Raw genomic sequence first — 12,845 nt, 5'->3', positions numbered from 1 at the left:
CCGGTGATGGTGAACCGTGACAAGAACTGGACCTAACTCCCGTGAAGGCTTGAACAAATTCCGGGGAGCCTTAACTAGCTTCCGGGGAGTCATAATCAATCTTAATTTGTGTCACGTATCACTTGGTGAAAACATGGACAATAGTTATCTTGTTTGTTATTAAAATTTTATGACCTTTGTTGTATAAGTAATGTTGTATTGAGTCTTATCCACTTTTAGGGTTAAGGTTTTTTTATAATATTATTTATATTTTTATAATAAATATTTAAATTTTTACGAAATGAGTATATATCTTAACAAACATTATAATTTCAATATTAATTTTTTATTTTTAATATTATATTTTACCTTACAAAATCTACGTAATATAAATATACAATTAACTTTAAATACACGAGAATTACGTGCCTTAGGCTGGTTTCAATCAACTAGTTTCTCATTTTGTGTATTAATATAGTTATTTTCTTTTTTTAAGAAAATCCTTTATGTAGTGTGTTTTTTTCAACATGGCACAATTAATTTCTTCACTTTATTTAGTATAATTTAAAAGCCAGAATGACAAAAAATAACATCACACGTATTGTACTTTTCACAAGTCTCTTCCCTTCAACAGCACAACATTTAATATGCTATATTTTTATAATATATGATATTTACATATTCTCTTAGCAAGTGAGATAAAAAGTACTTCTTAATTTATTTACTTAAGGCTAATTCAATTGGTTGAATATATGTCAAAATTCAATTATAACTAAAACAAAATAAAATAATAAAATAGTATAAACTCTCTATTTAATATTGTGAGAAAAATATATCGTAATTAGATATAATATTTGAATAAATGCAATATGATAAAACAATATTTATATCTACTAAATTAAAGATACATAAATATTATAATTATAAATAACTATAATATAAATAGCAATTATAATTAATCTAGACAATAATTATAATGAACAATAATAACAACAAAATAAAAATCGATGGCTGTTTAGCACACAGTTTCCTTAAAACAGATTTGCTGCCTCCAGGAGGTTTTGACGTCTGTCTCCCAAAATACAACGAAAAGACAAGTAACTCAATTACTTCCCCGAACCAAAAAAAACTCTACCACACTAAGAATATAAAACTTTTAACTAAAAATCATAATATAAATATAATAATATATTTATATACCTTAAGCAAGGATTTTCTCCTATCTTTAACTACTCAGCCATGAACCCTTTATATAGGCTAAGTGAAAAGAGAAAATTCTCTTAAAACCAATGTGGGACAAAAATCCCATTTGGTTTTTCTATTCAACACAAAAAATTCTAACAATCCCCCACATGAATGAAAAACTGACTCAAAGAAAAACAATAAAAGAATTAGGCCTAGGTGATAGAGTTCAACGTTAGAAACCCGCATAGGATAGGTAGGTGTTATCCTTTGAACCTTCCCTTGTGTAAGTATATTCACTTTACCTGGCTGATCAATAGACGCGATGTCTTTGAACTGTTTTGTCATTCGTGTAAACGATGATATACCACACACAGGAATCTTTCCTAGCATATTTTGGTTCTCAATATTATGTTCGTTTTTGGCCCTGAACATTTTCCTGGTTCTGCAACAGATATTCCAGGAATTGAACCTTATTCAATTCCTATAGAAGCGACCCATCTTCTCTCTCACATAAGTAATTTTCTTAATTAAGAGTAACTCGTATTACTTTGCTCGACATTTCGACGCTTAAGAAATCATTAAAAGCATAGCTTAACTTTTTCCTTACAGTTATCACTGTTTCATCATAGGAATGGACAATGAGGATAACTCCCACAGTGATCCAACATATTCTTTACAGTTTTAGTTGTCCCTTTGAACCTAGATATTAGGATCTCCAATCAGCTAGGTTTGGTATCTACTGTATTGATTTTTCATTCATGGGCTTTAGTCTCATTCCCCTTGATGACAACCAACTCTCTATTTAACCATTTGGTTAGCGGATCCGCAATGTTATCCTTTGACTTCACATAGTCAATAAAGACTACGACGTATATGTCTAGACTTACCATTATACAAATTATTATGTGCCCTACCAATTGCTTGACTATCCCAATGTATGCCAATAGCTGGCACTGGTTTAGGCCATTTTGGAATATCTTCTAAAAATTGACGAAGTCATTCAGCTTCTTTGCCACACTTGTCTAAGGCAATAAACTCAGATTTCATCATGGATCTAGCTATTATCGTTTGTTTAGAAGATTTCCATGATACAGCTGCACCACCGAGTGTGAACACACATCCACTCGTAGATTTTGAGTCTTTCATATCAGATATCCAATTAGCATCACAATACCCTTCAAGTGCTGATTGATATTTAGCATAGTGCAGCCCATAGCTACGAGTAAATCGCAAGTACCTAAGTACTCTTGTTATTCCTTTCTAGTGGTCAGACCCTATATTACTCGTGTATCTACTCAGTTTACTAACTGCATAGGCTATATCAGGTCATGTACAACTCATTAAGTACAATAGACTTCCAATAATTCTAGAGTACTCTACCTGAGAGACATTCTCCCCTTTATTCTTGAAAAAATGTAGACTTGAATCTACAGGGGTTCTAGATACACCAGAATCTTCTTTGTTGAATTTCTCAAGAATTTTGTCCACATAATGTGACTGACTTAGAATGATCTTATCAGATGTCCTTTAGATTTGAATCCCCAAAATGACATATGCTAGACCCATATCTTTCATGTCAAATTTTGAGTTCAACATACTCTTGATAGATTGATCATCTTATCACTGTTTCCAACAATGAGCATGTCATCTACGTAAAGACACAAAATGACATAGTCATTATCTATTTCTTTAACATAAATACATTTGTTGCATTCATTGATTTTGAAGCCATTTGCCAACATTGTTTGGTCAAATTTCTCATGCTATTGTTTTGGTGCTTGCTTTAAATCATATAAAGATTTCACCAATTTACAAACTTTTCTTTCTTGTCCTAGGGAGGAAAAACCTTCAAGTTGTTCCATATAAATTTCTTTATTTAAGTCTCCATTTAGAAAAGCAGTTTTCACATCCATTTGATGTACTTCAAGATTGTGCAACGCAGCAATAGCAAGTATCATTCTAATGGAATGTATTCTCATCACAGGAGAATAAGTGTCAAAGTAATCAAGGCCTTCACGTTGCTTATAACCTTTAATTACAAGTCATGCCTTATACTTATCAATTGAACCATCAGCTTTCTTTTTCCTCTTGAAAATCCATTTGGCCCTTAAAGGCATACATCCTGGAGGAAGATCGACTAACTCCCAGGTGTGATTTTGAAGTATGGATTCAATCACACTATTAATAGCTTCTTTCCATAAAGAGCCTTCAGTGGAGTTCACAGCTTCATCAAAGCTTTGAGGTTCACCTTCTAGCAAATAGGTCAGAAAATCTGGACCAAAAGACTTTTCTATCTAATTCTTTTACTACGTCTAGGTTTATCTTCACACTCTTGATTTTGATCCTGACTATTTTCAACAATAGTCTCATGTGTTTGTTTTAACGAACTTGAATCTTCTTTTGATCTACATGGAAAGAAGCATTTCTGGATTCCATTATCGTGTTTTTGTGTATGTCAGATATTTTAGACTCATGCACCAGAAACCGATATGCGCTACTATTATGTGCATAACCAATGAAAATGCAATCAATAGTTTTTGGACTTATTTTTACCATTTTTGGTAAAGGTACAACCACTTTGGCAAGACACCCCCACACTCTTAAGTATTTGAAAGAAGGTTTTGTTCCTTTCCATAACTCATAATGGATCTTCTTTCTTTTTGGGTATTTTATTTAAAAGATGACTAGCTGACAAGACAACTTCTCCCCACGTGTTCTGAGGCAATCCAGAACTAATCAACATTACATTCATCATTTTTTTCAATGTACAATTTTTCCGTTCAGCAACACCATTTTGCTGAGGTGAATAAGGTGCAGTGGTTTCATGGATGATTCCATGTTTAGCACAAAATTCAAGAAATGGGGATTCATACTCACCACCTTGATCACTTCTCAACACCTTAATCTTTTGGTTAAGTTGATTCTCAACTTCGGTCTTATAGAGAACAAATTTCTCCATAGCCTCGTCTTTGCTTTTTAGCAAATACACATAGCAATATTTAGTGCTATCATCGACAAAAGTAATGAAATACTTATTGCCTCCCCTTGTTTGAACAAATTTTAAATCACATACATCGCTATGTATTAAATTTAGGGGTTCATTATTCCTTTAAAATCGTTTTGAATGATGACCTTGTTAGTTTTGTCTCAACACATGTTTCACATTTATGATTTGAATCAATATGAAATCTTGGTATTTGATTCAAGTTAATTAATCTCTGTAGAGTGTCATAATTAACATGTCCTAGTCTACCATGCCAAACATTAGAAGACTCAAGAAAATAAGTAGAAGAGTTATTAATTTTATTGATATTTGGTTTAACAACCATTACATTGAGTTTAAACAACCCATCAGTTACATAACCCCTTCCCACATACATTCCACTTTTAGACAGAACAACTTTTTCTAACTCAAATACAATACGAAATCCGTGTTTGTTCAGTAGTGAACCGTACACTAGGTTTTTATGGATCTCTGGTACGTACAACACGTTGTTCAGAGTCGGCTCATTTCTAGAAGTCATTTTCAGGATCACACTTCCTTGGCCCGCAATTTTAGATGTGGAAGAGTTTCCTGTGAAAAGCTTATCACCATTACCTACCTGTTCAAAAGATTTGAATAGACTCTTGTCTGAGCATACATGCCGAGTGGCACCAGTATCAATTCACCACTCCATTGGAATGGAATTGACTAAGTTTACCTCAGAAACCATGGCTGATAGATTTATTAGATCAACATCCTTGGAGATGTTATCCACCATATTAGCCTCATTATTTTGTTTCTTCTTTGGCAATCTACAATTTGTGGACTTGTGACCCAGCTTGTTGCAGTTAAAGCACTTGCCAAGAAACTTGAATGGCTTTTTGGAGATTCCTCCTTTCGGCCCAAACTTAAACCTTTTATCATTGGGCTTGTAGTTCTACTTTCCCCTGGAGTTTTGACCTTGCTCCATCAGATTGGCCTTAGCCACATCTTGTCTTGAACTCGTTTTTTCATAATTATTGTTGTCTTCTTCGATACAAAGTCTAACAATTAATTCTTCAATGCTCACCTGTTTTCGTTTGTGTTTTAGGTAGCTCTTGAACTTTCTCCAAGCAGGGGGTAGCTTTTCAATCAATGCAGCTACTTGAAAGGTCTTACTTAGGATCATACCCTCAGAGTGAATCTCATGCAAGATAATTTGGAATTCCTGAACTTGACTACTCACAGATTTGGAATCTACCATTTTATAGTCTAGGAACCTTCCAACCACAAATTTATTTGCACCAGCATCCTCAGATGTATATTTCTGATTTAAGGACTCCCACAGTTCTCTAGCTATTTTCTTTGTATCAAATACTCCACATAAAGAGTTTTCCAAACCATTCAAAATGTAGTTTCAACATAGAAATCATCATTTATCCTGTCTTTAGCTGTCTTAATGACATGGATATCTTTTTCATCTTCTTTGAGATTTTGTTCATCATCATTAACGAATCTCGCAAGATTCATCGTAGTCAGATAGAACAATATTTTTTGCTGCCACCTTTTAAAATTCTGTCCATTGAATTTTTCAAGTATTCCCCAGCTCTCTGTGGATGGTTTGTACCACAACAGAACCCCATTGGGTATGAGCTTGAACTGTCAAGGCTGGTGACTCAGCTATCACCTCATTATTCCTTGCATTTTGGTTTGCTTCAGTTGTCATTTTGTCTGAAATCACAAAACCAAAAGTGTTATTTTCCTTACAACGAAAAATTATACGGGTTCACTTAGATCAAACTTAAAGAAAATTCTCAAGTTAGCCTGGAAGGGTCAAAAACTCAACCATTCGTGGTCTAGCCTCTCGTAGAATATTTCTATTGAGTATTTATCAGGCCCCAAATACAAATATCTCTACTAGATAATTTCCAAAGAATACTAGGAGGGTCTAGCCCCTGCCTCAACAATCTAGAATCTTTAAAAATATTCAGTTCCCATAACAATATCTTTCAATATATAGATATAGAAATATCATTAATAGATATATTAAACATTATAATAATATAAAATATATCTAACATTCAAATATTATATTAAATGATAATATGTTTTAAGATTGTGGGAAAAATATAACGTAATTAGATATAATACTTGAATAAATGCAATATGATAAAACAATATTTATATCTACTATATTAAAGATACATAAATATTATAATTATAAATAACTATAATGTAAATAGCAATTATAATTAATCTAGAAAATAATTATAATGAACAATAATAACAACAAAATAAAACTGATTCGCCGCCTCCAAGAGGTTTCGACGTCTGTCTCCCAGGATACAACCGAACGACAAGTAACTTAATTACTTCGTTGAACCAAAAATGTCTGAACTCTACCACACTAAGAATATAAAACTTTTAACTAAAAATCATAATATAAATATAATAATATATTTATATACCTTAAGCAAGGATTTTTTTCCTATCTTTAACTACTCAGCCATGAACCATTTATTCAGGCTAAGTGAAAAGAGAAAATTCTCTTAAAACCAATGTGGGACAAAAATCTCATTTGGTTTTCCTATTCAACACAAAAAATTCTAACAAATACATCGTTTAAATAAAAAAATTTATACAATATAATAATAAAATAGTATAAACCATACTAAAAACCTCATTGAACTTATAAACTTATAAATATAACTTTATAAAACATTAGTTTTAAAAAAAAAAACAAAATAATATTAACAAGTGTGTGACTGCGCGTACCTATATAGTAGTATATATTATATATACTAGTTTTATATTCGTGTGGAACACTACTACAAAAACGGGCTTTCCCGAAAATTTTTAACTGTCGCTATTAAGCAACGACGACAGTCGACTAACTGTCGTATTTGCTTATGCTGGCGTAAGGGTAGCTACGCCGACAGTTAATATGTATCGCTGTTGCTGGCAACACCGATAGTTAATAGGTGTCGCTGTTGCTGGCAACGCCGATAGTTATTAGGTGTCGTCGTTACTGGCAACACCGACAGTTTCTAAGGGTCGTCATTGCTGGCAACGCCGACAGTTTTTAGATGTCGCCGTTACTGGCAACGCCGACAGTTATTAAGTGTCGTTATTGGCTCTCTATGGTGTAGTAAAATAATGCACATCAAAAATTAAATTAATTTAACATTAGTAACATTAAATTTATATTTGATTAGTTCTAACACTTTCTAATAAAAGAAATAAACTTATAAAAAAATTTATTCAACATTTTATAAATTTATTACAACAACATCAGTCAACAATCAAAAAATAAACCAAATTTACATATTACAAAGACAAAAATTACAAACTTAATCAAAATATATTTCATCAAAAAATAAACCAAATTTTCATATTACAAAGACAAAAATTACAAACTTAATCAAAATATATTTCATCAGATTGGTACAAATATAATCTCAGCTTATAAGTAATCAGTTTTGTGCAGCATGAACAATTTATAAGTATACTCGAGTATTTTTATATGAGTTGTTCAACTCTATCTTGTATTTTTTGAAGTAACTTGAGTGCAGCAGCTCTTTTGCTTTAGTTCGTGAAACACTAGAAGTTGTAGCTCTTTAGTTCCTTATGAAGAAGCTATGAAGTATAAGAAGCAACAAATAGAAAAAGTTATACATGTGAATGTTGATTCATTAATAAAATATGAAACTATAGTGCTGGTACAAACTCCAAACTCCAAACGATCACTCGGTATAAAAAAAAAACATACATAAAAAACAAATAATTTAATCAGATCTAAAATTACTCAATGAAATTAGTATCAAAAAAACAGATCTGAAAAGTAATTGGACACAGACAAAATAAAATCAAAGACTAGAAGAAAATACTCGAAACAAAAAATTAATCACAAAATAGAATCATGGATCAGATATCCTAAACATATTCAAACATTACAAAAGTTATAACAAAATAGATGAATGATCAGATTCACAACACTATACACAACCAGAGAAAATATAAAAAAAACAGATTCAAACACACATTTATATAAATATATATATTGTCAAACACATATTCAAATGTAAAAAATCTAAATAAAAAACTATACCCAAACCAGAAACAAATTACACAAGTATAATAATAATTGCATAATCATGGATATACATTAACAAGAGTTTGCAAGGTCTCTATATTCACAACCAACCACTGCAGTCTGTCACCAATAGCTCCAATCAACAAACAAAAGGTTTGTTTGGCATTGTTTTCTGTTTTTTAAGTTGTGTTATCAGAAATGAGAACAGAAAACTGTTTTTGTAATTTTCAAAAAACAAGAAGTGTTTAATTAATATTTTCTACAAATGATTTTATTGTTTTATTTTTTTTAAAACTTAAATATAATGTTAACAAATAAAGAAAAATATTTTAAATGTTTATAATAAATAATGAGATAAAATAATTTGAAAAAAAAATGATGAAAAATAATATGTGAGAAAGTAAGGAAAGAAAATTTGAAGAAATAAAAATTGAAAAGAGAGAAACTGATCCAAAAAAAAATAAGAGAGAATGTGATGAGAAAGAAAGTGAAGAGGAAGAAGTGAGTAGAGAGAAAATGATGAGAGTGGAAATGACGAGAGAGAAAAAATGATGAGAGAGAAAATGAAGATATATTAATTAATGAGAGAGAAAGTAATGTAAGAGAAACTGAAGAGAGAAACTGATAAGAGAAAAAATTATGTGACAATAAATGATGTTAGATAATAATAAATAAATAAATTATATGAGAAAAAAAAAGATAGACAAAAAAATTTTGAGAACAACAGAAAACAACTTTTTATTGTTCTCAAATTTTTTTTTTTTTTGTAACTTTATTTTTAAAAATTATTTTCTGAAAACAACTCCAGACACCTCAACTTGTTTTCAAAAAACAGATTTTAGCTTTTAAAAACAAAAAAATAGTTTTTTAGTTAAGGTGTCAAACACCCTCAAAGTCTCCACTTCGCCACCAAAAGGCGCAATCTGCCACTTAGCGCTCCACTCCAAGATATCCTGACATAGAGAAAAATTAAAGCTAAGAACACAAAAGGCAAAACAATAATACATCACAGCAAAGAGGATGAGCTATAAATAATGTAAAGCCACACACACCAATCCGAGAAACTCAAAGCCACAAAACAAACCACAAAGCCTTGGTTTTATAAAAACAACTCAAATGGAAATAATGTAACAAAAACAGAGAAAGATAAGCCATAAAATCTAAAAGCAAAATTGAGGTGGTTTCTACTGAATGATTATTTTTAAACCTTTTATGGTATGTAGTATACTAACAGATAATTATGGAAGAAAAATGCATCTATACAACTTCAAACCATAAAAAAAAAGTTTCAAAATTGATAGTAGAACAAAGTGATACTAATGTTGTCTCTCTAAAACAAAAAACAAAAAGCAAGAAAAGAAAAACAATAATAACATACATGGTTTCACATCCACCAAACTCATTAATTAAACTCATCAATATATAAACAAGATATGATAAAAGAAACAATCAAACCCTTCCTCTAGTATACAATCAGACATGCAATTAGATAATATCAAGAAACAATCAAACCCTTCCTCTAGTATACAATCAGACATGCAATTGGGTAATATAAGAAGTTAGACACCAAAACATATTTAAAGACTATGTAAAACAAAACATATGTGAAACTCACCCCAAAACATATAATGATGATTCTGAGAAAACAAATAGGCCTAATTAAATAATATATATATATAGGAACAATACTCTCATTAAAACCATGTAAATGATGAAATTAAACTGTAGAATCTGCAACTCAGATTTACTTAAATCGAACAAACGAAGGGACTTGACAGGGCCATAAAGCAAATAAAACGAAATATAGCATTAAAAACCATTACTCCTTTAACTAACAAGCAATTAATATTGAGAAAGAGGTACAATAAATCTTAACTGAATTGGACCCTTTTTTTTTTGTACATATAGAAATGATTACATACAATGTGTGTGTACATATAATCAAAAAATTCAAATTAATCAAAACAAACCAAAACAAGAAAGACAACCAAAAAATTCAAATAAAAAAGATAGAAAATCTTCAAGTCGGTTTAATCCAATAACCAAAACAAACCCATCTCCAAAAATATCCTCTTCCATAAAAGCATTACAACACTAGACCAAAATAGCATAAATCTTTGAATTTATTTTTATATTGTAATCAAATAACAATCTAATTAACAGTTATATATTAAATAATAAATTTTATCTAAAAATGAAAAACACAATCCAGCGTGAACAATATATTAAGCACAACATAAACGAGTGAAATTGGAAGAAGAAGGAGAAAAAAATTGTACCATTCTTGAGGTTTTGCTTCTGAGCTGAACTAATGAGCCACCACCCAAGCCACCGTCAAGCCTCCTAAGCTCAGCCACCATGAAACCTACCTACAAACAACAACCACAAGTGTAAACAAAAAAAACCCAGAAAAAACCCAGCCACAAAAACAGAAGAACTCACCCATGTGTTGGATTCGTCTGCTGTTCGTCCACCGCCATCTCCTCGTTCGTGAGCCCACCTTCGATCTCTACCCGTTCGTGACCGCCTATTCGACCTCTGCCCATTTGTGAGCCTCGTCTTTCATGCAAGTGAGACGAAGAAGGTGAAGAGATGGAGAGGCTGAGAGAGAAAAAAAGAGCGCGCGCGCAAGAGAGAGGGATGGAAATCGAGAGTGAAAGGGCAAGAGAGGGGGAGGCGGCTTCTAGTGATAGAGAAAGAGAGTTTTGAGTGAGGGTTAGTGTTAGGGTGAATAAGTAGTTTTTATTAGTTTAATAAATATATTATATATTTTGGTTTTGGTTAATAGATTTTTCAGTTAAAAAAATATTTATATATAAAACATATTTAATTAATTATATAATATAATAGATAATTTATTAATAGCTAATATTATATACTATTAATTAATAATTTTTTCTCTATTAAGCGTTTTTATTAAATTATAAAAATACAAAAAATAATAATAGTAAAAAATTATATGGCATTACAATAAAATAATGTAATGTTAACATATATAATTATTTTTAAAAGAGAATTATATATTGTTCACATATAAAGTATTTTTCAATGTTCTTTTTTACTAATTATTTCAAATATAATTAACTAATTTAAAAAAATAGAATATAATAATAAAAAAACTACAACTAATAAACTTGTAGAGTTTTTAAAAATTATTATAAAGTTTATCCAATTAATAAAGTAAAATATTTTATAAATATTGTAATTAATACATCATTTTTATAAATATATTTACATAATTTAATTTATTTTTAAAATTATATTATTCATTAATTATAATTTTAGATTTTTTATTTGAATTTTGGCGATAGTTTATACCTGTCGGTATTGAACTTTTGTTAACTGTCGGTGCTGGGGTCAATAGTGACAATTTTTAACTGTCAGTATTAGTCTTAAATTAATTGTCGGCGTTGGGGTCAACGGCGACAATTTTTAACTGTCGACAATGATCTCAAATTAACTGTCGACGTTGGGGTCAACGGCAACAGCTTTTAACTGTCGGCATTGGTCTCAAATTAACTGTCGGCGTTGGGGTCAATAGCGACAGTCAAAGGCAATGGTGACAATTATTAACCGTCGGCGTTGGTTTCTATGCCTACAGTTTTTAACTGTCGGCGTAGAGTCACGCCAAGCAATTACGACAGTCAGTCAACAGAGTTGACTGTCGTGGTTGGGTGTCGGGAAAGCCCAGTTTTGTAGTAGTGATCGGTGGGTATCCGTTCGGGGCTGGCAGAGAGCAAACGAGAGTAAAAGGGAGAAAAATAAGGAGATGATCGGTTATGGAGGGAAAGAGAAAGAGATTTGGGGATTATATTTTTTTATTTACTTATTTTATTAATAAAATTTGATTATATTCATATAAAACAAATTTGATTATAATGATTTTTAAATTATTTTTTCGTGACTCATTCATTAATTAATTGTTTTATTATTTAGGTATTTATTAAATTACAACATAATTTTTTGTTATTAATGTATTTAGAATAAATATTATTATTTTTATATTTTTAAATTAATTTATATTTTATTTTATAATTTTGAACTAATTTAAAATATAGTATAAGTATATCTTTATTTAATTTTAGAGTATAATCATACTTGTTAATTTTCTTAAAAAAACATGGATAATTTATATGGAAATCACAAAAAAAAAAGTATAGTGACAAAAATTAATAATTTTTTAAAATAAAACTAAGTAAATGTATATTGTATGTTTGCTTACACTTAGTATATATAATATAATGCGTATTTGTGATTTGTGATATAAATACATATATAATAATATAATATTATACATATTGATATTATATTATTATAGATGTTTAATTATTATTTTTTTATGATTTATTGTTTAGTTGTTTTGTCATTTAGGCATTTGTTAAATTTTACAATATATGTGTTATTTTTTATATTTTGTTTTGTTATTACAATATTTAGAATGAGCATTTTTTATTAATTTTATATTTTTGAATTAATTTATACTTTAGATTATTTTATAAATTTGGGTTAAATTAAAATAAAGTATAATTATTATTTTTTACTTGTAAAGTATAATTATATTTGAAAATATATAGATAAATATTAAAAAATTAAATGTATAGAGATAATTGTAAAGGCCCTATTTAT

The 12,845-nt window shown here is 29.9% G+C and overlaps 1 long non-coding RNA gene across 2 annotated transcripts; it reads right to left on the bottom strand.

Moving 5' to 3' along the window:
- Positions 1-7,533: 7,533 nt before the first annotated feature.
- LOC133822714 (uncharacterized) lies at positions 7,534-10,942 on the bottom strand. 2 transcript variants are annotated; one of them, XR_009887978.1, is made up of 4 exons: positions 10,662-10,942; positions 10,499-10,588; positions 8,291-9,172; positions 7,534-7,762 (listed from the first exon to the last, which is right to left on the bottom strand). It is a non-coding gene; the product is annotated as an uncharacterized LOC133822714 (long non-coding RNA). The 2 variants fall into 2 exon arrangements; XR_009887976.1 differs by lacking the exon at positions 7,534-7,762 and having other exon boundaries at positions 8,146-9,172; positions 10,662-10,933.
- Between the last annotated feature and the right edge of the window lie 1,903 nt (positions 10,943-12,845).

This window comes from Humulus lupulus, chromosome 3, assembly GCF_963169125.1.
Source record: "Humulus lupulus chromosome 3, drHumLupu1.1, whole genome shotgun sequence".
Classification (NCBI taxonomy): Eukaryota; Viridiplantae; Streptophyta; class Magnoliopsida; order Rosales; family Cannabaceae; genus Humulus; species Humulus lupulus.
Note: the sequence above shows the minus strand (reverse complement) of the source record. Positions and strands in the feature narration are given on the sequence as shown.